Genomic DNA, 23,125 nt, shown 5'->3' on the forward strand with positions numbered 1-23,125 from the left:
CGATTCACGTCAATTAACAACTCTTCCTTCAAGATATTTTAAATTTACGATCGACGAGGTCTAATTAGTACGTTCGTATTAATTTGCGGAGTGCGTCTGGTCGTGGTGAGTCATGCAGTCTGCATGGCAATTTGAAATTTTTTTCATTTTTTTTCCCCACTAATAGACGGAGGAACGCTTTAGAACATAATTTTGTCTCGTTACGTTCGCTACGAAATTGAAATTTATGTCCTCCAGACATCAGAATGGCTAAATCTGATCAACATATGCATGAGTTACATTAAATGAGATCACACTGCGTGCGTGAAACATGATTTGAATATAAAAATGATTATTGAAACATATTATTTTCTAATGATGTTGTTGATCTAATTATTTATAACTGGTTTTTCCTTATCTTAAATTCCAGTTTTCTATTTTTCTAAGGCATTCTGAAGATGTGTAATGCTTTTTATGTTGTAATATTTCAATACAATCACAATATCTAAATTGTTAAGAAACTAATGCACGTATCGAGCAAAATTATATACAATAAAACATATATTCGAAGCTTTATGTATTAGCACGTGATAAGTATAATTCATACCGGAAAAGGTTAATATAATGTTACGTAAAATTCTATCCTGTGTGTATTACGGAGTAATACAATCGCATAATGGAGACTGTGAGATCGTGTTGCGACTCGAGACATCGGATGGCGATAGAAAAAGTAGAAAAAAAAGTGATACGATATCCGGCCACGACTTTTGCGGCGGTGACCTGAAATACGCATACTTATCAGTTTCAATGGTGACTTCGTTAGATTGGATTTTCACGACTAGCTACGCGAGAGCACTGGGTATATGCTGGACTACGTAGGCGTAAACTACGGGCACGTATCTCTTACGTGAGAGGGAGGGAACACGTTCGGAATGTGCCGTCGTGAGTGCTGCTTTATACGCAATATGTGCGGCATTACGGCCATCCATTCGATAGATGCTTAAGCTGGTACCACCTTCTTAAAGAACAGTCTCCCGAGCATGCGTGTACGCCACAAAAGCAGTAAAGCTGTCGCGAGACAAGACAAATGACGACGTAAGCAACTTGGAGAGGAGAGCGGTAAGGGACACCGTTTGAGTTATTCACGCGGCTTACTTACCGAAGACTGTAAAATATCAGTTAATTGTGTTGACTTAATATTTCGAGATGTGCTCGTATTGCTTGCTGAAACAGTATTCCATCATTGCCTACGCCGCATCAGCTTGATCGATAGGGCACGCTATTTCACCGTTACGACGCTAACTATTCCTCATTATCGGAGTTGGATATCTGCGCAGACATTCAATACACTCTGGTTTACACAGACCCCGCGGAATTAGGGAAATACGAGTAATTACATGCTTTGTGCCACTGATAAAATTGGCAGTAACTGAAATGCCACGTCATTAATCTCTCGTTACGGTGAATAAGGAATATATAGGAGAACATCCTGCTATTGGATCTCGTTATCCTTAATTACGTAACTTTGACCAACTTGGATTAAACTTGATTTCGAGAATAGTCCAAAAGTCAATATTTCTAAAAGAAAAATATGTATATCTTCTCGGGTTGCGAGAAAATCAATGTGGAAGCGTTCCTAAAAATACCATTTTTTACCATTTAGGAATAAAGCAACGGAACTTTCTATTGTCCTTTAAATCCTCGCCGCGTACGACGCGTTGCACTTTGCCCCGAGTCCTCTTCCTGTCTCAGGCAACCAAGTTTCAGCCAAGTTATACAATACAGCGGGACGCCGCGGGGTAATGCGGAATCTCAACGCACGTTAACTGTCGCACGTGTTTTATGCCAAATAGAGTTTCAAGATTTGCACGATCGTGAGAGGTGGATGCTCGTAGGAATGTGTACAGCCTGCCCCTCAGCAATCCCGAACTTCGGAAGTGTCGAACTTACAAAATGTTCCGCCAGACAAAGCAGGAATTAGCTGTGAGAGCAGTGTGTCAAGATGATATTCGAAACCGTCTGCATGCAAATGTCGCTTTTAATTCCTAATATCTATGCACCCTCCACGGTGAACGATGAGGCACGCACATCGTAACATGCTCTAAAGGCCTGCCTGACAGCGTCGCTGTCGATTCCTGTCGATGCCGCTGTGTGATCAAAGAAGATGATATGTTCAGACAAGCTTGAATCAGCATTTTCGTTTTTTTCTAGTAAACTTAGTTACATACTTTTGAATTGGTAAAATTAAGCTCTAAATTACAAACATCGATGAGAATACTACAGTAATGAATTTTTCATAATTTTGTAAAGAATATGATATTATTCGACAATTTTCCTTATCGAATATTCATTATATTTTGTCGACAATTGCGAAGTTTATTCAAGTGATGTACTATGTAACAACAGCAAGAGCACGCAATTTGTCGCGCCTAAATAATTACGGGCTCAGCCCGTTAGTTAAAGCGCTCTTAAATCCTCGACTTAAATCCCAAAGAGTCCAATTACGATGGTGGTTTATTATTAATAAGCTGAGCGCGGGGCGCAGCATTGTTCATGCGACTTGGACCGTACATTTTTTTTTTTTCGAGTTTTACTCTGCCATTAGGAATTTCTTACGAAGTGAGGGAAAGGCAGGAGGGTTGTAGGAGACCGTACGTATCAAAGGGAGATTTCCAGGTCCGGGATTCGCGACATCGGTCGGCGTAGGAGGGCGCCGAGACGCGGTCCTAACGAGATAAGTAGGTACGGTAAATGCGGTGTAGTCGGGTCCGAGAGTGCCTATGAACGTCGCGTCGCAGAAGAACGGACCGGAACTAGATACGGAGGAGAGAAAGAGACAGAAGGAGAAAGAGAAAGATTTGCCTGGTCACGGGAAAACGGGGGAGAGAAGTTCCGGGTCGTTGGATGTACGCATCCGCCCACGCGGGAACAAAAGCGCCTCGACGTGCAGCTCTCTCGATTGGCTCTCTCTCTCTCTCTCTCGGTCGATTCTCTCCTGCTCTGATTGCAAGTGAAAGCTCTTACAGCTTGTGATACACGTACGATCAATGAGCGCGTATCGAGAGCAACAGGCACCGCAAAGGCGCGTCTCGAGCCTATGGACCTTTGATTAACTACGTGGAGAACATTTAATCAGTAAATTACGTACTCAACTATCTTGATGTTAACATCGGTCTGCAGTTTTTCTTTGCCGTTGCGAAACGGCAAAGAAAATGAACGTTATATAAAATGTTATTTAGAAAATCTGTCGTATTTTTAAGTCGAATACGTTACTTATTGCATTATCTCGTAAATCTAGGATGTCCATCTCCACGTATCCTCTTATATTAATGTTTCAATTTTCAATGCCTATTTCCGTGCGCGTCCATAACCGCATTCAAGGAGGCAACATATTTCCACATTTCTCCATCTCTTTGGATACATTACATTCTTGCGTTCTTCCGCTGTCCCCATTCTCTCTCGCCCTTTGCCCTCTTTATGTGCAAACAGCACGGGCCACACAACCACCACCGGATGAACGAACTGGAACGAGCCAGAGGGAAACGTTGATTCACGAGCAGGAGGATTTATCGCCGCGAACACGGATTTTGAATTTCTCACCGTGGCGCGGAAAACCGAGGGACGTACGGGAAAAGCCCAACGCGACTCTATGTTTTAACGTTACGTTATAACGGGTCTGTGTCGCATTATCGAATTAGATAATTGGGTGGAGTCGTTTCGCCACGCTGGTCAAAGCGGGAAAGCTTTTTAAGAGGATGCAAGAGAGCAGAATTACGTGATATATAATAATCATGGAAACGCGATTAATCTTGCGATTAAACGCGAAATTCATGTTATTAAAAATTGCCGCTTTGCATTACATATTTTGTCGATGCGCGTTAACGTGAATGTTTTAATGCGCGTAAAGAAACATAGAAACGTCGAACATTGTACTAAATAATTTACATTGTCAAAAATAATATTAAAAATAAGAAGTTGCTTTTTTCTGGTGTGTGTTTTAATATACCTTTCTTAAGAATTTTTGAAAGGCGTGCGAAAGCATAAGAAGAAAGCTATTGTCAATAACGATTAATTAAATTTTTGAAATATTGCATGTATTCGTGTGTGTCTCAATGCGTGCTTATGTGTCAAATGAATTCAGAAACTTAAGCGGTATGTCAAGGCGGCATGTAATAAGGAGCGTAATTGAAGCAATGAATTAATTGCACGATTCACCGATGCATTGTCCCCATGGTAGACATAGTTAATAGGATTTACAAATGGCTTTTGACCTCAAAATAAGCCGCCTGAGAATCAATTTAGATGACAAATCCTATTTGTGCCACGAATGATCATCTTAATTATGCTTCCTTATATCACCGCGGTATCGCCTAAATCTCCGTGACGCAATGCGGCTCTATGCAATCGCACTAGCGCTACAGAATGGTATGCGATTGCCGCGATAATTGAGACGCCATTATTAAAATTTAAAAGAAAAAAAAAGCGTTCCGTATAGCAACGAGGATAAAACTTGTAACTCATAATATTCTCGCCGAGATTTCCGACGTGAACATTTACCGCTTGACTCGGGCATGCGCGCGGAATTGGATCATCCGGATAAGTGAGCCGTAGCATACCGGGAGATAAATAATCTTTTTTCAGGGAAATTAGGGGCATTTTATGTCGCCGGCTGCATTCAGCCGCGCCATTCTCCTCTCCTGGCGGCAAGACGTGCGCGGCTGTAATTCCGCATTATATTATTGCGGCACGTATTTCCTCCGTTATACTCTCGTTGAACCGGGGCGCTACGCGCGGCACTGTAAACGTATCTTTTTCCAAGCCGCGTATTCGCGGACTGTTGCAACGCGCTCGCGGACCGCGACGCATGCGAGTCGTGTATGCACACGCATGCGGGGCCGACCGCAACGAGATTTTTATGTGCGTCAAAGCGTTGACATGTAACCGTGAGTTATCGCGGCGGCGCCGGTAAAATTAATTTCGCCGACGAGGGAAGAAAGAGAACGCGAAAAAAGGGCAGAACCAGAGTGAGGGGAGGTAACAGAGGTGCAGGACGGTTGTGGAGTCGGACACCGGCCACGGTGGCGGTGCATGGGGCTACGAAAGGGGAGGAAAGGGGTACGCTTTCCAGTCCGCTTGCTCGTGAAGCGTAGCGTTCGCCGCATTGCAATTCAAACCTTTTCGGCCCATTTTTTCATGCCACCTGCCGGTGAACTTTCTGCCCTTTTTTTGGACGGGGGGGATGGACGTTGGGGGATTGGACCATGGTTCGCGCGCTACCGCGGACAAAAGCGCAAACCCACAAACTTGGCTGCTCGGTCGAAAAATGCCTCGCGCCGGGAAACTGGCCGCGATAAAAAAAAATATATATGTACACGTTCGATTTCAGCGCGAGCGTACTCGTGAAAAGATCCTCTCGTCGGACTCTCGCGGATTACTATTCATTCACGATCTCGTGCGACCGCCTCTTTCAAGGGATATGTGTCGAAGTTTATTGATCTTCCCGACTGATACAGAAATGGGGACACATTTATCACTATTTTATTCAACGTGTGAATGGTCGCGCTATGAGGATAATGCCCAGATAAAAATGATATGTTCTTCTCATGCAGTTGTTCTATACGGTATATTGGTTTTTTAAATTCGCACAGATATTTTATACAATGTGTAAATGATGTGAGCCGGATGTGTATGTTCATTATATATTTACAGGTTTAGTTTTAAAACAACGGACGTCATGAAAACTGAGTGCGGTCTACTAGGACGACAAGCGGTGTAATGCATTCTTTCCTTCCCGTGCTGCAAGATTTACCTGTGTTTTCCGCTTGCCATAGAAGTTAACAAGACTGTGTCTCTAAATATATTATGTTTTGCTCGGGCGCAGCCATTCACGAATATTGTTTAATGTTATTTAGAGTTGTGATAGTACAAGCGTACAGTTTGATCGTATAAAATCCACAACACTGTATAAATGTTTATTCTCGTAGTTAAAGTGATATATTTGTTAAAACCCAGACTGGATATATAAAACACAGCAAATTTTAGAGAACGATAAAGAAAAGAAATATATAAAGCTATATTAAAAAAAAAGAGAAAATGCATTAAACACTGCTCATTGTTATATTTATCAATCGTGTTATTATTTGAGTGACGATTATAGAAATAACTAAAAAATATTCATTGTAACTTATCGTACCATTTAATTTTTGTTATGTTTTCTAAATAAAATATCATTCTCAGTGTTATTATAGCAATATAATTCGCATAATAAAAATAAAAGGAAGATATGCGTGCTAAAAATTAATCCGATATGTGTCATCGGATTTTCTAAATTTAAAGTTGGCGATCGTGTTTATTTTAATATCTTTATTCGGCATAGATATATAAAAGTCCAAAGGTAGGTCCACATTACGTAAGCCCGTAATCCTGTGTAACAATACGATAAATTAATAATTTTTGTTCTAAATACAATATCATTTTCATGCCAATTAGTATTGGCATTATAACAATATAACTCGTATAATAAAAATAAAAAGAAGATATACCAAAGATTAATCCGATATCCGGTATCATTTTACAGATTTAAATTTGACAATCGGGTTTATTTCAGTATCTTTTGATTCAGCACAGATATAAAAATCTCAAGGTGTCACACATTATATAATCGCGAAATCCCGTGTAACAATACGATAAACAAATAATCCATAAAGTTGCATGTACAATGTGAAATTTACAATGCATGCAGCAACAAACGCGTCGATTCCCCGCATTAATCAGATATTTCATTACCCTGCAATGTCACAGCTATCATTCGTTTATTCCACGATCATACGTAAATATAATCACCCATAACTCGCTGAATAGGTGAGTGAAGCGGCGGCTAAAGCGCAAGAGGCGCGTTTAATTCGCGAGAAAACAGAACAGAGAGAAAGAGAGAAAGCGGACGTGTTTCAAAAGGTTGCCCGCTGTGTTTGATATCGACGGACCACGTTATCGTCGATCTCTGAACTGCGGCAGCGCCAGCGCAGCGCCGAGAGAGAGAGAGAGAAAGAGAGAGTCAGAAAGGGACAGGAAGACAGAGGCCGTGTCGAACGACGAGCGAGTCGTAATTTGCAAAAATCGCCGGCCGATCGGCGATAAGCTGGCCGCGGGCCGATGTTTGCCAATTAGCGTGGTGCAGCGACACTGCGTGTTGCTGTTCCGCGCGCGGCGCGGTGCGACGCGACGGGTGTCGGCTAATGGCAAAGCTGCGTCTCTCGTTCCGCCGTGACGCCACGACCGGTCGGTTGACACTTCGAGAGAGCGAGAAACGGACGAGCGCGTGCATCAGCCGCGCGGAAGCAAGTGCATCACGCGCCGTTCCGCCGAGCGCGATCGTTTTACGTCTCCTAATGAGCACGAGATCATACGCGAGTCGCCTATGGCGAAAAACGTACACAGCCGAAGAGGTAATTACCGGCGCTGCACCGGAGATCCAAGCTCGCGTGTGTGTCAATGAAAACCGCTGCTGCCTGGGGTTTGCCAGTTTTTTTTTTTTCAGTTGCGCCAAAATGGTTTGCGCACGAAAAATTGGATTCGAGAGCAAACAATGATTGCAAGTGGTCATGCATGTAACGCAAGCGCAATTGGTATTGTTGTTGACTTAATAAAGTTAAAAGGATCGCTACCGCGCGCGCACGAACCGCTGGCCAGCGCATAACAGCAAGAATCGTGAAAAAAATGCAATGTTTATTTCGTTGTTCAGCAATATAGAAATGATTGATGAAAATGATCAACGAGAATATTGCAAGATAAAAGGTGAGATAGATCCGATTGCTAAAAAATGTTCGTCGCGATCGTAAATCATTGTCTCGGTAAATAATAATGTTTTAAATGTTTACCTTAACTGTTGTTGAACTCGCTTAATGTAAAAATCATTGGGACTTACCTGAAACACAAATGAAAACATAGTGATTAATAATTATTATCATTTACCATTGATATATAAACTTAAATTTCTAAATATGTCGGCATTTCCGGATCAGTTATGTTACTTCGTATATCTACATCGTAAGTATTTAACATCGAGTACGACTATACGCCCGAGGCGCGACAGAGAGAGATAAAGAGATAAAGAGAGAAAGAGAGAGAGAAAAAGAGAGAGAGAGAGAGAGAGCGAGTTGAGACTTTAATAAAAAACGCATTACACGCGTCAGGTGATTTTACTCGGGTTTCGTTCCGTCTTGTATGTAAGCTACGCGTATATAAACGAGAGTAAGTATATGGGAGAAACTGAGAGTGGATATTGCACTCCTGCGATACATAGAGGGTGTCCCCTACAATTTCGTGTGTCTCCATCACCAGCAAATATCGTCCGGATCCAGTAAATACTGGATTCTGTTGCGCCGCGGATATTTGTACACATTTTTGCATTTTTCGAAACTTCTCTGATAACGTAAAACCGTATATTCTCTTATATACTGATACAACCTAAGCATAAGAATTTACCTAAAAAGGTTATTACGCCGCGTCTTTTTTCCGTAACGTAATACGTGATATGAAAAACATGATACGAATATCTGAAATATCACAAATTATCATGCTTCAGTCGTGCTTTTGTATCTCCAATATTTCTATAGCAAGTAAAATATGTTATCTTTTCTAATGAAGTGTTATTAATCGGAAATGTTAAGCTTCAATATTTAGGTATAAACATTTCACGTAATTAATCCCAAGCTGAGCACAGCGTGACGATCAGTGTTATCGATATAAGTCGATGGGAAATCAAAAAGACAACTCGAGGGTAAAGCGTATCAGCGTGCGGTTAATTAAGTCTGTGATGTTTTCGCATAAAAGCTTGGGTATAATCTCGAAGGGTATGTAACGTTATATGATACTGACTATACCTATACGCGTAGCTCTCCGCCATTATGTAACTGGGCGAGATCAAACGGGCGTAAAATGCTTTCGCCAAGGGAAGGATGAAAGAGCAACTGTGCGGCTGATCGTGAAATATGACGGTGCGCCCGGAAACGTATCGTTTGATTTCAGGGAGAAGATTACGTTACTTATGGAGACGTAATACTGGTGGCCTCATCCCAGCAAAACGTGCAATTTCTTCGAAAATGATTACGTTCGACCTCGAAGATGACGCATCTTAAATTTGCATCTCACCCGGCTATCCTGCTAACTGTGATTTTTCATGTTTATATTATCGCGTTGTAATTCGTCGCGACCACGGCTCCAATCCCAACTTGCAGCTGAAGAGACATTGAAAAACTGTAGACAGCACCTCCTCGAAAACTTCCGCGAACTAAGAGAGTTTCTCCACGTAGCGATGAGCGTCAAGGAGGAGAAAGAGCGCGCTACTGCATGCTAGTTTTTCACGAAAAGTTCGCAAGTTCGAAGTAAGTTCATCATATGAGTGTTTCCAAGAACGTGCTAGAAATACATTGAACTTTTTCACTAGATGCGTCACACCATGACGGGAACATCTTCCATTATGGAGAATGTTATTCTATTACGAAGAAGATCTCGTATAGCTTCAACGTAATTAAATTATCGTCTTACGTGTAACGTTGTAGCGTTTCATTTATAAAAATTAAATATTTCAGACGCATGCATATATAAGATAGAATGAACTTTGCATAATTTTTACGAAATGTGTGCCTCCGTCACGTAGGTTTCTCGATTATGATAATTGGCAATTTTAGATGTAGCGAGAGTGCATGCACATTGTTGAGCTTGGCGGGAGTAACGAGGCGAAGAAGGCGAGTAAGTGCCAAAGCGACGACGGTCCGGTAATACATATTCCTTGACACCAGCCTGGGGATATTAAATAAAGAATCCCCTGCACATAGTCTCCGGGGAAACCCCGAGGCAGTGGTTTTCCCCCATTGCCGATCGTCCCTCGAAGGATACGTTCCTTCGGAGACGCCTTTGGTACCTACTTATATTATGACTCCATTCATGCCAAGTTACCGAATATCTAGTGGTGTATTAGGTGGCCCCTATATTATCCTACGCTGCACCCTTCGTATTCATTCTTTTCCTTAGCGTACCGTGAGTACATAATATTGGCTTTTCCTTGGGCGGGATAGCGAGTATTGCGATATTAATTATGTTTGAGTTTCCGACAGCCGTCGGTCCCTCGCGCGCGGTTCCCCTGAAAAGCTTAAACGAGCCTCGACGTCGCGGGAGGATCGAATTAAAACGAATACCTAATAACATGAAAAAATTATTAGCGACTTTCAATAAGGCAGCATAGATTTTAAAAGATCAACTTGTTATAAGAATTTTTTAAATTGTGTATTTTGTAAAATTGCAAAAGAAAATCTAACTTAAATTATGTACGACTTAATAGAATGTAACGATAAATATTTATGTAAAAGTTATTCATAAGCAGATGTTAAAAATTCAAGGAATAAAATATATAGTCTGACAGACTTCTAGCGCAATGATCAATATTAAATTCAATCTTGCGAATAATTTAAATGTTATTTATACTGAAATCAGTAAACAGCACAGTTGCCATTCCAGGCTTCCACGTCATCAAGTTTTCGGCGTGAAATCGAGCGCAAATCACCGTGCTTGCTCGCTTGCTTGCACGCTATGTGTGTTTTCGCGAATCAGCGCGTCGCAAAGGGGGACGATAGAAAATCAAGACGACGAAATTGTTTCCTGTCAGGACGGTTGCGAAAATTCTGTCGGAGCCCTGCCATGTTTTAGCACCTACACCGAGGCGAGGCGAGGGCGCGCGCGCGACGCGTACTCTTTCCTAAGCGGAGCGGAACAATTCGTGGCGCCAGGAGTGCAAAAGACGAGACGAGGCGGTGACAAGAGAGCGACGGCGGCGACAATGCAGCCCGGGTGAAATTGCTTGAAATCTTGAATACCAACGGGAAGCTAAGTTAACGTCGAAAAGCTTCTGAGTGACTTGCTTGAGGTTTAATCACTAGGTGAAACTTCGGTAATAGGAGCTGCAAAGTGCTCGCAAAGGAGGCTAATGCCTTCCTTGTATTTCGAGTCTATTACTTTGCCGTATTAAAACTTGGATAAACGCGCGTGTACGTATCTGCAAATATACCGTGGAGCCTATACCAAGCTCGTGTCTAATATAATGCAACTGGATGCGACGGTCGCGACGTGAAAGCTGCACTGAAATGGCTTCAGAAACAAGAATAGTAAGGCGCATTGTCGTCTTTGTTACGAAAAAAATGCAAAAATATTTGCCAACTTGTCGCATACGCTTGCTAATATAATTTACGCTATTTCACCTGCTTCTAACCGCCTCTAACCACGGTGTCCATGACCTGATTCATATAAATTACTTGACCGGAGCAGTTGAGGATTTATTAATTTAGGTACTGAATAAATTGAGCATGCTATTCAAAAGTTTTAATTCTAAAAACGGGTCAACTTGCCATCCGGTATTTAGAAACGAAGATAAAACGGTCGCGTACCTTCGGATTTATCACAATTTCCTTTACGATATTCTCTCCCGGCGTAAGTGGGATTAAAAAAGTTCCGACAACACCTGACCCCAGCTGGTAGGTAAAGAGCGTCGCGTAAATGCCGGCGGATGCGTAATTTTATTTGCTCCTAAATAATTTTGTTTCGAGATTTCCTTGTCCACGTCGCCGCAAGATGAGAGGAATACTTATGTATTAAAACGAGACAGCGGGCGTATACAGTCCGCAAAACTTCAGACAGCCAAGCCGCACGTGTTCCCCGTTCTCCGTCCCGCATGGGGCATGTGCGGTTTACGTTGTAACGTGTTGCAGCCACGTCGCAGTAGCCCCGGCGTCAAGAACGTGGCACGGTAATTGGCGCCCGGCACCTTTTACGTGGAGGCAAATTGTATTAATAAATCGTGCTCCATAATGCACCGGGTAATTTACGGTGCAGCTCGCAAAGTGAAAAAAGAGAGAGACAGAGAGACAGAGACAGAGAGAGAAAGAGAGAGAGAGAGAGGTAGGAGGGGTGCTCGGTGGTTGGTGGCGAGGGTAATTAATTTATACAACCCGGAAATTATCGTTGGGCCAGCCCAGAGATCGATTCCGCTTAAGCACGGTACTTTCGCGCTGTACTTGCGCGTCCATCGAACGCTTTTAAGCCCCGGCGAACGATCACTTTGGATATAAAGGCGCGTACGAACGTGAGCCTCCTCGCATCGATATTTTATAAAAATGGAACGTCCGTGCGACGTGAACATAATTTACTTGGCGGCTAAACGATCCTGCGAGATGAATTACGACGCGTGTGTCGTCTACTCCTCCGCAAGGTAAATTTCCTTGATGAATAAAATAAATAAAAGCGGTCTGTGTGATTTACCGTTGTTTAAAAGACGATGATAAAGATGATGATGATGATGGTGATAGCGGCAACGATGATGGTGATAATGTTCGGTGTAAGAGTTCTTGGATTAATTTCGAGAAAGAAGTTTTAATCCCGAGTTACCCCTCGGTGGCCTATATGCATTACAATTATGCTTGGTTGAGTCCCGTTTCGGGGAGCCCTTCACGCACCCTCCGTCGCTCCGGGCCGGTGAGCCGTGCGAGTTACGCATAATTGGTATTTATGCTCGTAGCCGCGCGTTTCCATGCCGTGATTTGTGGTTGCAAGTCCGTTAATGAGACGCACGTGGCCGTTAATTAACCAAGACATCTCCCGCGCTCTTTCTCTCTCTCTCCGTCGTCTCTTATTCGTCATCTGTCTTTTACGCGTGTCTTCTGAACCCGCGGCGGCGGCGGCCCTGGGAATTTCTCTGTAAGAATTGACTCACATTTTTTTGCCCCTCCGTGGCTGGAAACCGTTAAGCCGGGCCTCGATAACGCGGGAATCGTCCCTTGCAGCAATTTTTTTCAATTACAGGTCCTTTCACAACACGCGCGCTCTTCATCAATCTTCGAATAAGTACGATCATCCGTTTTCAGCGTTCATCGTGCCGCGAGCGAAAGTAAAAGATCTCTGTCGTTTTCTTCTCGATCGTTCAAATGCGACGTTAGGAAATGGTCCTCGTGGTACGTTTCCGATGCAAGAGTATGAGTTGAAAAAAAAGCTCGACCTGGTGACGAAACAAAGGAAGATGGGTGCGAGGTGCGTCCTTTTATAAGGAACGCGTGGATGCGATGAGGGAGTCGGATAGCCCATTCCGCGAAGTTAATAAAGAAATATACAAGGTGACCAACCTTGGCATTTAATATCAATTTGCTGGACGCTGCTCGTTTTCGTCCTACGATGCCCTTTGCGGCGAGGGTGAGAGTGCCGCGTGAACGAAGGGTGATCCGCAGGAAACAGCTATGGTAGGCGACAAAGAGGGAACAAGAATGGCGAGGACGATAGGAAAATAAGGGAGGGCGAGCCGTACGACGCCGACGGAGGGAGGCGCGTGACGGTGAAAAAGGGCGAGTAGGTATTGCGTACAAAGGTGGCGGAGCGGGAAGCTCGCGAGGAATTTCAAGGCAAAGTCTCTACCCCCGGAGGCTGAAAGAAAGTCGGGGATGGAATGCGTCACAGGGCTGCCTCACTTAGGACGAGATAATTGTTAAAACGCGCCTTCGAAGACGTTCGGCAATTATTATATTTCATACTCTTTTGGCGCTCTCGTCTCGTCAGCTAGCTCACTGTCAGATTTCCTATTGATTTCGAAATCGATCGATGCAGTGTACAAAAACGAAGCAAGACAAAGCCTAAATGTTAATAGGCTAATAGATACAGAATTTCCACATAGTTACAATATATAGGAAGAGTGATCAATGCTACGTTTTTTCATGGACACTAATGGACATTTCATGGACACTTTTAATTTCCCTATCCTTTCATGTTACCCTACGCTCGACGTGACAAACCGATCGCAGCAATCCTTCCGATTAATAGCTCATCCGACATCAAATCAAACGAATCCAGAGTTAATTCCGTAATCCTATTTTGTATCCCCCTCTGCGGTTGGACATGAATTATGCGCCCTGTCGAAGAAGCGCACCTGTCGCACACGCTCCCTCAGTAATTGTGTTATTTGCATTTAAAGCAGTCGGAAAAAAGAAGGCTGGGCAGAGATGGACAGAGAGAACAAAGGGGAGAATAAAAAGAGAGAAGGGAGAGAAGGAAAGGGATATGTACGAAAACTGGCGTATCTAGCGAGCTACCCTCCTACTCCCGACCGCTCTATCTTCGAGACATAGAAATTTCCTGTGGCATCCCTTTGTGGCGGCGCTTGCCAGACTCTTATTAAAGCCAGCAGCCTTGCTCTGCAACTACGATGTCGGTGGCGGCTCATCAAAGGTGAGGTTTTAAAGACGACTCAAAGATAGCTTGAAAATGTCCGAGGAAACCGCTTTGGCAACTGCATTAACGACGCCGCTCCCGCGGATCTTCTGCCACGTGCGTTTGCTTATGTCAACTTACCGGAAATCATAATCGTATTCACGTCTGTTTTTAGATGATTTATATCAGCGAAATGACATCCTTAAAATGTCTCCGTTCTCCGCACGTATTCAATAAACTTTAAATATATTTAAATATGCCGAAAAAGACATTTATATTATATTGTAATGTAAAATCAAGAGACAACTTTATTCACACTTTGAATATATTTAAATATTTCTAAAAAGACATTTATATTATATGATAATATAAAATCAGGAAACAACTTTATTCCCCGATAAACTTGAAGTTTTTATGGTAATGCATGCACGTAATATGTTGCTATCTGTACTTGTCTTCTTTTGGTTTTACAAATAATTTGTGATTTAAATATTTCAATACTTCAATTTTATTTCTGATCCAAGTTGCACCGCATCAAACTATCAATCATCCATGATCTGCCTTTATAGATAATCGCATCCAAAGCTAACGTTGAACTGCTTGACTAGGACTATGAATCACGCGTCACTAAGCAGCTACTTGCTGCATAGTTCGGTATCCTGTTCCCCGTACTACGTACTTCTTGTTCGTGCTTCGCTAAGTTCGCGAATTTCACATCCTCGTGAAACGTACCGAGGATCAATACCGTGTCGGTCTTCGTTCAACGGTTCTTGCGGATAACCAGGATTTTATGAAACTGGGCTCTATCGTATCTTATCTCACGATGTATTCTTTTATTCTGCTTGTATTAACCCTTCTTTCGTTACGGATGTACCTGAATCGATCGCCAGTGTATAACGCAGTAGAATCAAAATGTGTTTTGTATGTAAATATATTCAAAATTTGAATTAAAAATTATTCATTAAAATTAGAATTGGAAGTTATTCATTTTCAGCATATTCTATAAACTGTACAGTTTTTCATTAAATTCTTCAACAGTTTTAAAAAATATTTTTAAAATTGCTTTTCTCTCATATATAGGGGATTAAATAAATGTATAGATTTAACATTTTCAAAATAAGCGAGCGTGCCCTGCGATAATTGGAAGAAAATTAATGTTTAATCTAAATTTTATAATGAGTTTCACGTTAGCTATTGAAACGAAAATTCCTTTTCCGCGATGCGCGAAAGGGAGAAGTTAGCCTGCGCTCACTTTGTTTCTCGATGAAGCCGGGTGAGTTATTGACTTTGGTCTATTCCTCTACAAGGAAGACTCCGCCTGCACTTTCGACCCCGTCGTCGACTTCTGATCTTTCCACCACGTTATAGCAGAGGCCACCTCCGGGGTCCACGAGCTTCTGACGTAATTGATTTTGCGACCGCCGTCCTTCGAGGCAGAAACGACCATCCTTAATGGGCACCTACCGACGTTCCGTCGCGTCGTGTCTTTTACGGGACATACTATACATCGCTATTATAGTACATAGTTACATACGAGCTCTTGCGGGAAATACTGCTGGGAGTAAAAAAAAAAAGAGGAAGGATTTGCTTCTTGTCCAGGTTTTATTACACTTCTCCGAGAGAATAGAAAATACTGTTGCAATTGCAGCGGTATTGACGTTAATCTATAAAGTGTTCAATCGTTACGTTTATTAAGCATATTTAAAGTAACGACGGTCGCGAGAAAAATTTTACAAGTTCAATCGGATTATTTGAGAGAAATGCGCGCGATAATTTGTCAGGAACTTCGGTGGTATTATATATAGATTCGAATCTTATGGTATAGTGACTATCGTTATAAATATCATAGAAAAATTAATGTAAATAATATATAGTTTCCAATAATAAGTATAGAAAGATTTAAAACTTGAAATCATATAATTGCTGAAGCTTTATAATACATTACATTCAGAGACACACACACATATATATATATATATATATATATATATATATATACGTATATTCTCTTTTAATGACTGCCGTACATTATGCATTGCACTGTGTGCTATCACTGGATATTTTGGACTTATTCAATAAATGATTAATTCAATTATTTTCCATTTATTTGACGTAGAAATAATTTATGACTCTATTAGAAGTCGTATAAGTTCAGAAGATGCAGTTTCGCAATTGTCACATGGAAATACGATTAAAAGCGAAAAATAGAAATGTTAAAACGGCATAAAACGTAGAAACGACGATACCAATGTGTTATCGTAATATATGTATCATTGCAATATCTAATCTAGCAAACGGTTGGTTGCAAGCGCCGATATACGCGGCGAAGTGTCGATAGCCAGTAAACCGCCGTCGGTCATACGCGGCCATTTGAAAAACCGTCCTTTACGGCTGTCTTTCTGTATTGTGCCGCTATTACGATGCACACGTACGCTCACATCCATAAGATATGGACTCTCGCGAACGTGTCGCGACACGAGTCTCCGTATCATGTTATGGTCCTGTAAATACGACGGACGTGTTTACACGACTATAACCGCGCCGTCTTGTAAATAAGTTAACCCCGTTGTCTGAGAGCTTAGGTAGTTTTATGAGGCCCGTGACAAAGTACCGATATAACGGCGAGTACCCAATGGCGAGTGGTTTGTCCAATGAGGAGAATTTTCCTTGCACAGACGAATTTATTTTGCTACCATAAATGCATGCGTGAACATTCCGTTTCGTCGAAAACTCGTTTTTTCTCGAATAATAATTAAAAGTCACTACCTTGAAGAAAGGCGTACAAGAGAGAAAGATAGACATGCATATAATATCGTGTTTCTTCAGTTTATATTTATACTTTAATTATAGTATTGGCAAGAGAATATTAACGGTGATTATACAGTGTCAACAAATTATAAGAATTGCTAATGGATAATCGAAAGTTAGCTCTTAACATTTAGCGCGATGCGTTTCTCTTTCAGAACACGACCACGCTTTAAGATGTATCACAAATCTTGTTGTTACACAAGTTATTCGAGACGGAGCGTGAAAACCGATATATAATATCCGAAACTAATTGTTTATCGAAAGTTCGGCGCATTTACCATAACTTAAACATAGCCGTTTGGCGAATTGATAATTTAAAATTTCTCGTCTAACATAAGAGCTGGTTTTACGAGACAGCGACAGAGTGGCAATACAACGCAGCCTCGGGCGACAGGATTGGCCAATGAGGCGGGTTTTCGCGGACCGATGAGTTTGACCGGCATAGCTTACGGCTATCGCGATCGATCACAGGTTACCAGATATTGCTCGAATAACGACGATTGCTGTGAATGATGTTCTGTTAGATCCCACCCACGTCACTGTCGCTATTGCTTTGTAAAAAAGACTATAAGATATTAATTTTAAATATTTGCCGGCACAGCAGTTTAATTAGGAGAAACGCTTATGTTAATAATAGCGATAATGATAAACAAATGTTTAAATAAAATGTTATATAATATATATATATATTATATGATATTTGAGAATAAAGCTTCCATCATAATCGCAAAAGCTCCCCTCGCGTTTACATTTGAACGATTCTCTTCTCCTTTCAGAGCCACTGCAAACATGGTATCTAAGATGCGTAATCGAGAAGGGACACGGCGACGGTATGGTAGAAGAAGGAGACAGGGAGAGGAGGTCTAAATGAGAAGATATTTCGGAGCAACGCGAAGCCTTCAACCAATTTCCAACCCCGAGTTATTAGTTCTAGATATGTGGTAAGCGTCTCGTTATATGTACACGCGTACGTAACGCGCACGCACACGCGTCGCCAATTCCGTGTATACGCAGCAGAGATTCCTTCGTGCCATAGGCTGCGCGACAGAGGAACTACTGGATATGAAAGGCAGTAACCGGAAGTCGGGGTCTCAGGGTGTCTTCCGCTCCCTCCTGCGCCCTGCTTCCGGTACGCCGAGGGGGTTACCCACCCTTTGTTCACCGGAGATAGTACGACGATCGTCGTGCCACCGCCGTAACCGCCAGCAGTGACTTCGATCTCCCTCTTCCTGCCGCCCCACGAAAGCCACCCCTTCCACCCCTTCTTCCTTCTCTCTGTGTCTCGGGCTCCAAGCGCACCCTCTCCGTAAGTCCTCCATCTTCTTAGTTACCGGAACCCCTAACCCACACCCCCGCCGTCCTCCCGGGCGGCGGTGGGTTGCCAATTCGTTTCTTCGCTTCTCGCTTTGTTCGTCACGCGGAGGGAAAGATCCGCCCCATTACGCGCCCGGTGAATAAGCAGATACGCCACGTCGACGGAATCGTCGAGTCGACGGGTGCCTACGTCGGAGTGACTCGCGGAAGTCGAAGTCGATGTTCAGCGGGTGGGCGAAGCTCATTTGCCTGTCGTTACGTACCAACGGAGCGCGCCCGTTACACGAACCCGATAAGGCGCAAATTATTTTTTGCCGGCAACTATTTGTTATAATTAGCGAGCGTGCGCGCCCATCAGGTTTGTTTGCCAACAACGTTTAATATCCATTCGGATGAAACTGTTGGGATTGTTTGTTTAATTCCAAGAGTGGGGTCTATAATTAGAAAATTTGTTTGAATAACACCGATTTGCAGATTACATAGCACCCTTTTTCAGTTCTAACAGACGTTCGTACTTTGTTAGCGTGGGATAAATGAACAAATTTAATAGATAATTAAAATTGCCTCTCTCACTTCATTTCGTATTTTATCTTTCCTTCTCATACATAAATCAAACTGCTATGTTTAATGGCGTAAAAACGCATAACGTGTAAAATTTTATTTATCGAGAAAAGAGAAAAAGTACAAGTGTGGTATCTTCGATATTCTCATAAAAATGCGCGGAATATAAAATGAGAAACATTTCAAAAGATTTTATATGAACCAAGAAATATTATCGCCGAAACCTTTCGCCATTATGAAACGTACGCGGGGGGAACGACCGCGTCTCTCGTTTATACCAAGATTCATGAGGGTTACTGTGCACGTTCGAAGAAACCGGCAATTAATTCACGCGGGAGGTTAATCGGCAGCGGAATAATTCGCCGATTTGGCAAGACGTGATAGAGGCCGAAAGAAGAAGAGGAGGAAAAAGGAAGAGGAATACGCGGCAAAAAGCGGGTATCCAGTGGCACGGAGGGTGGCTATTTCCATCGACCCCCTAGCGAGCACTCGTACGAAAAATGAAGAGAGAGCCCCGTCCAAGTCCTCGCGCGCGCGAGTCTACGGAGCGATTATTTCGGTTTTTGCTCGGACGCGCGAAGGCGCTACGCCGTGCAGAAAAATGGCACGGGGGCTCGTTTCTGTCTCGCGCGTCCGATCGGGGAATCTCGTTTTTCATCTTCCATCGACGAAGACGAAGGCGGACAATTTGTTTCGCCGCATGGCGCGCGCCCGCAAAAACGAAGACTGCCGCTCGTCATGGCTGACTGCCGCACGCCGCCGAAAGGATGATGACGGTGACGATCGGGTCGTGACGATGCCGTTCTGCCCGTGTTTTATCCATGCGAAAACGCAACTTCCGAGAATTCAATTTTTCACCGGGGCATTTCAGGACGTCGCTCGTTACGGCGCGGCGCAGTCTCGGACAAATCGCGGAGAGTAGGAGACTATCTCTTGAAACGATAAAAACGTATTTTCGTGCGATATTATTGAGTTACGGATTCTGTTTCCAACAGTTATTGATGCGTCTTAAAGAGACGGCAAAAACCGTGATAAATCGCTAAGAGATGTTCTATCGGTGAACGAAAAATAAAAGACGGATGCATAAAAAATGTAAAGAAATCCGTAATTATTCAAAGTGACTGGATGTAACGTCGATGCAATTATCGTCTTTCAACGAGCCCTCCCCTATCTTGAATTTCATGCGCCGCGCCGAATCCGTGGAAATTTTAATAGTCTTTTTGGACTCGCAAACAGCCTACGGGCAAAAACGATAATGCGACTGTTCGACTCCAAATGGATCGTAGAGAAGCGATTTAGCAGCTTCCTGGCAGACGTACCTCCGGGCGATTCTCCCAAGACTTTCTGGGCACGTGTTTGCCGATATACACATAAGTGAACGTATCATAACAGACTGACACACACCTCCAAGATTGCAGCTGCTTCTGTTATCCTTCAACTCCTTGTTATCTCGAAATGATACGCTCGACAACGTCATTGAACTTAAGAAAAATTCTTTGTAGGTATCTCTCACATTGGCTGGGTTGACATTAAATATTTAAATATTAAATAATTCTAATGTTGTATATAATGAAATGTATAAAAATTTCTCTTTTGTATATACTGCGCTCATTAATATTATTTAAAATTAATTTAACTGATTCTCCAATTCTTTGTAAACTTCGAACTAACAAATACGCGACGGATCGAAATCGTATGCAGAAAGATATAAAATTTGCCGCGCGCGTTATATCTCTTGGATATGACAGCCATATTCTTGAATACTCTATCGATATAGATAAGTTACTGGTTCGAGTCCATAACCGGGATGACATCATGTTAAAATCAACGTTGTTTACCGGATAAAAGTCGTAACTACGGAATCGTCGAACTTCAGAACTACCGGGATGAGTAAGGTGATGATATACGAAATGGAATCGAAGTCGCAAGAACCGGGAGAAGGCGGAACGGAGGGAGGACGAAGAAGATGCGAGAGAAAGAAAGAGAGAGAGAAAGATAAAAAAAGGCAGAACTTTTCCAAGTTCGCGACGAAGATCGTATAATAAAACAATCGTATTCCGCACCAACGGAGCGAGAAGCAATAAGGGTGCAGTGTAAGTCCGAGGGTATTCCTCAAAACAATATTTTGCAGTGTCCGACGGACGTGTAGACGACGCCGATTCGCCTCGCTAAAAGTATCGACGATTCCGCGGGAACGACTTTCGGCAGCGCTGCGATGCCGAAGAAACCCCGTCGTTTATGGATTTTCGATGCCGTCAAACCGGCGGCGCGCCTGACGAGTCGAATCCTGACACATACCAGCGAGCGAGGGAGTTACTTTTTGAAGGAGGAACTGTCGCCTTTTATCGCAAAGACACTCGCCACGCGGAGACGCTCACGGACTTGCGGATGCGTGAAGCGACAGTCGCGATAGCGCCCGTCACTTTCACGTCTTTCGTTTTCCCGTGCGTTTTATATATAGATATAGACGATGGCTATACAGGCAACCGGCATCAATTTTCTAATAGAGATGCGTGCTGCGTATGGGGGCGGCCATACTTCAACGTCTCGCGCGTGCCGCGAAAGATTTATTTTTTTCAGAACGACGACGATTGAGCGCATGTACGTTCCTATCGATAGCGCGCATGATATTTTTTACAATGACGGAGATAGGCCAAAGGAAAGTGTAGTGTGACCTCCTTGAGCTATCCAGGATGAAATATCGCGCTCGTAAAACTCTTAATGGCTTCTTAAATTCTCGCGCTCGTACGTTGCGCGGCGTGAATCTAAAAATAGAAATTCTCGCGAAAAGATTTTCTACGTGGCGGAATGGCGCGAAATTTACATACATCTGGTAATCTGCAATTTTGCATAACCTATCGTGTGCATTGTATCATTATGCTAATACAATGTATGCCCCGCAAAATCTGCATGTACAATAAAAATATAATAAATTCTTGAATTACAGTTCGGAATTTGCATTTAGTGATATCGGTTTCGTTTAAATATTATTAAAAAATTTATACGAGATGCAATATTTATGTATTGTATAACGATTTGATAAAAAAGGAATCGTTAAAATTCATCTGTGCTACGAAATTGAATTATATCCCGCTGATGCTAACATTCGTTACCCAAAATTGATCCATCTTATCAAGGAAACACTGTCGACTGTACTTTGTTAATTCGAATGAATGCTTCGATCCTTCCTTTTAAGGTATTATGAGCAAAGTATCGTAATAACGGTCGCCAGGATATAACCGCGACGTTGAACGGGACGGTAAACGGCGGCAAAACATATTTCAATCAAAGTTCCCAAGAGCTAATCCCGAACGGCTCTACCGTGACCGAGAAAGGAAGGATCAGGGATCGATCCTGGTCCGCTAGGCGAGGGCAAACTCCCCGGCATGGCAGTCCGTGCTTTGAAGCGGCTTTTTCCCCGGGACAGTGTATTCGCCGCGTAAAACTGAAAGGAACCCGATCCTCTCTCTTCGGAGGAAAGGCACGCGGATTATTTCAAGTGAAATTCGACGACAGTACCGTTATACGTCATTTAAATGTTCGGTGGCAGGATATAAACTCGACTGAGAGTCCTCGATGCGTTTCTCTCGACCGCGATACGTGCTATCAGGCAGTAAAGCGCGGTACTTGAAAAAGAGAATAGACATAATATAAAAGGGCCAAGGACCTCCAAATTTATGTAAATTCTTCTCCTACTAAAGGAGACGTAAGAGGCCAAATAAAAAACGGGGAAAATTAGAGAGGGAAAAAATGTTGAGATTTACAACGTAACGTGTTATGAGATATTTTTATATGACAATAAAATTTGAAAAACGTAACGCAAGTAAATGTTTTATAGACAATAAACAATCACAAATGTGTATGTAATCTTTTGGTACAATTATATACTTATTTCTTTAAATATTGATGTGAATATTACCACAAGCCTTTTAATGTCTTGTTTTATCACAAATTACTTAAAAAAATATATCTACTACATCCTTAAATATCTAATTAAAATTTTTTAACTCATAAATTAAGATACAAATTTAAATAGTTTAATGAGACCGATATCCCCGCGATACAAGTATATGGGTAGTAAAACGTAATACCTCACAAAATGAGCAAATATAATATAAAAGTCCAAGATCTCTCTCTTTCTCTCTCTTTCTATGTCTGTCTGTCTTTCTAAAGTTTTGTAATATAGTCACTTCGATGGATGGTGCAGAGAGAAAAGTAATGA

General features: G+C 42.4%; 1 protein-coding gene and 1 long non-coding RNA gene across 5 annotated transcripts in view; one reads left to right on the top strand and one right to left on the bottom strand.

Annotated features, from left to right (window-relative positions):
• The window catches only part of LOC139808007 (uncharacterized), a 324,746-nt gene that overhangs the window by 240,385 nt on the left and 61,236 nt on the right, over nt 1–23,125 (top strand). For 2 of the 3 annotated variants that reach the window (XR_011730773.1, XR_011730774.1), the window contains exon 6: nt 17,805–17,969. This is a non-coding gene — a long non-coding RNA (uncharacterized lncRNA). Of the gene's footprint in view, nt 1–17,804; nt 17,970–18,064; nt 22,739–23,125 lie in introns of those variants that run through there. The other variant, XR_011730772.1, reaches the window with a different exon arrangement.
• Sli (slit guidance ligand) overlaps nt 1–23,125 on the bottom strand; it is a 311,298-nt gene that overhangs the window by 217,957 nt on the left and 70,216 nt on the right. The gene's annotated exons all lie outside the window — the stretch shown is intronic.

The sequence above is a fragment of the Temnothorax longispinosus genome, chromosome 2 (genome assembly GCF_030848805.1).
Source record: "Temnothorax longispinosus isolate EJ_2023e chromosome 2, Tlon_JGU_v1, whole genome shotgun sequence".
Taxonomy (NCBI): domain Eukaryota; kingdom Metazoa; phylum Arthropoda; class Insecta; order Hymenoptera; family Formicidae; genus Temnothorax; species Temnothorax longispinosus.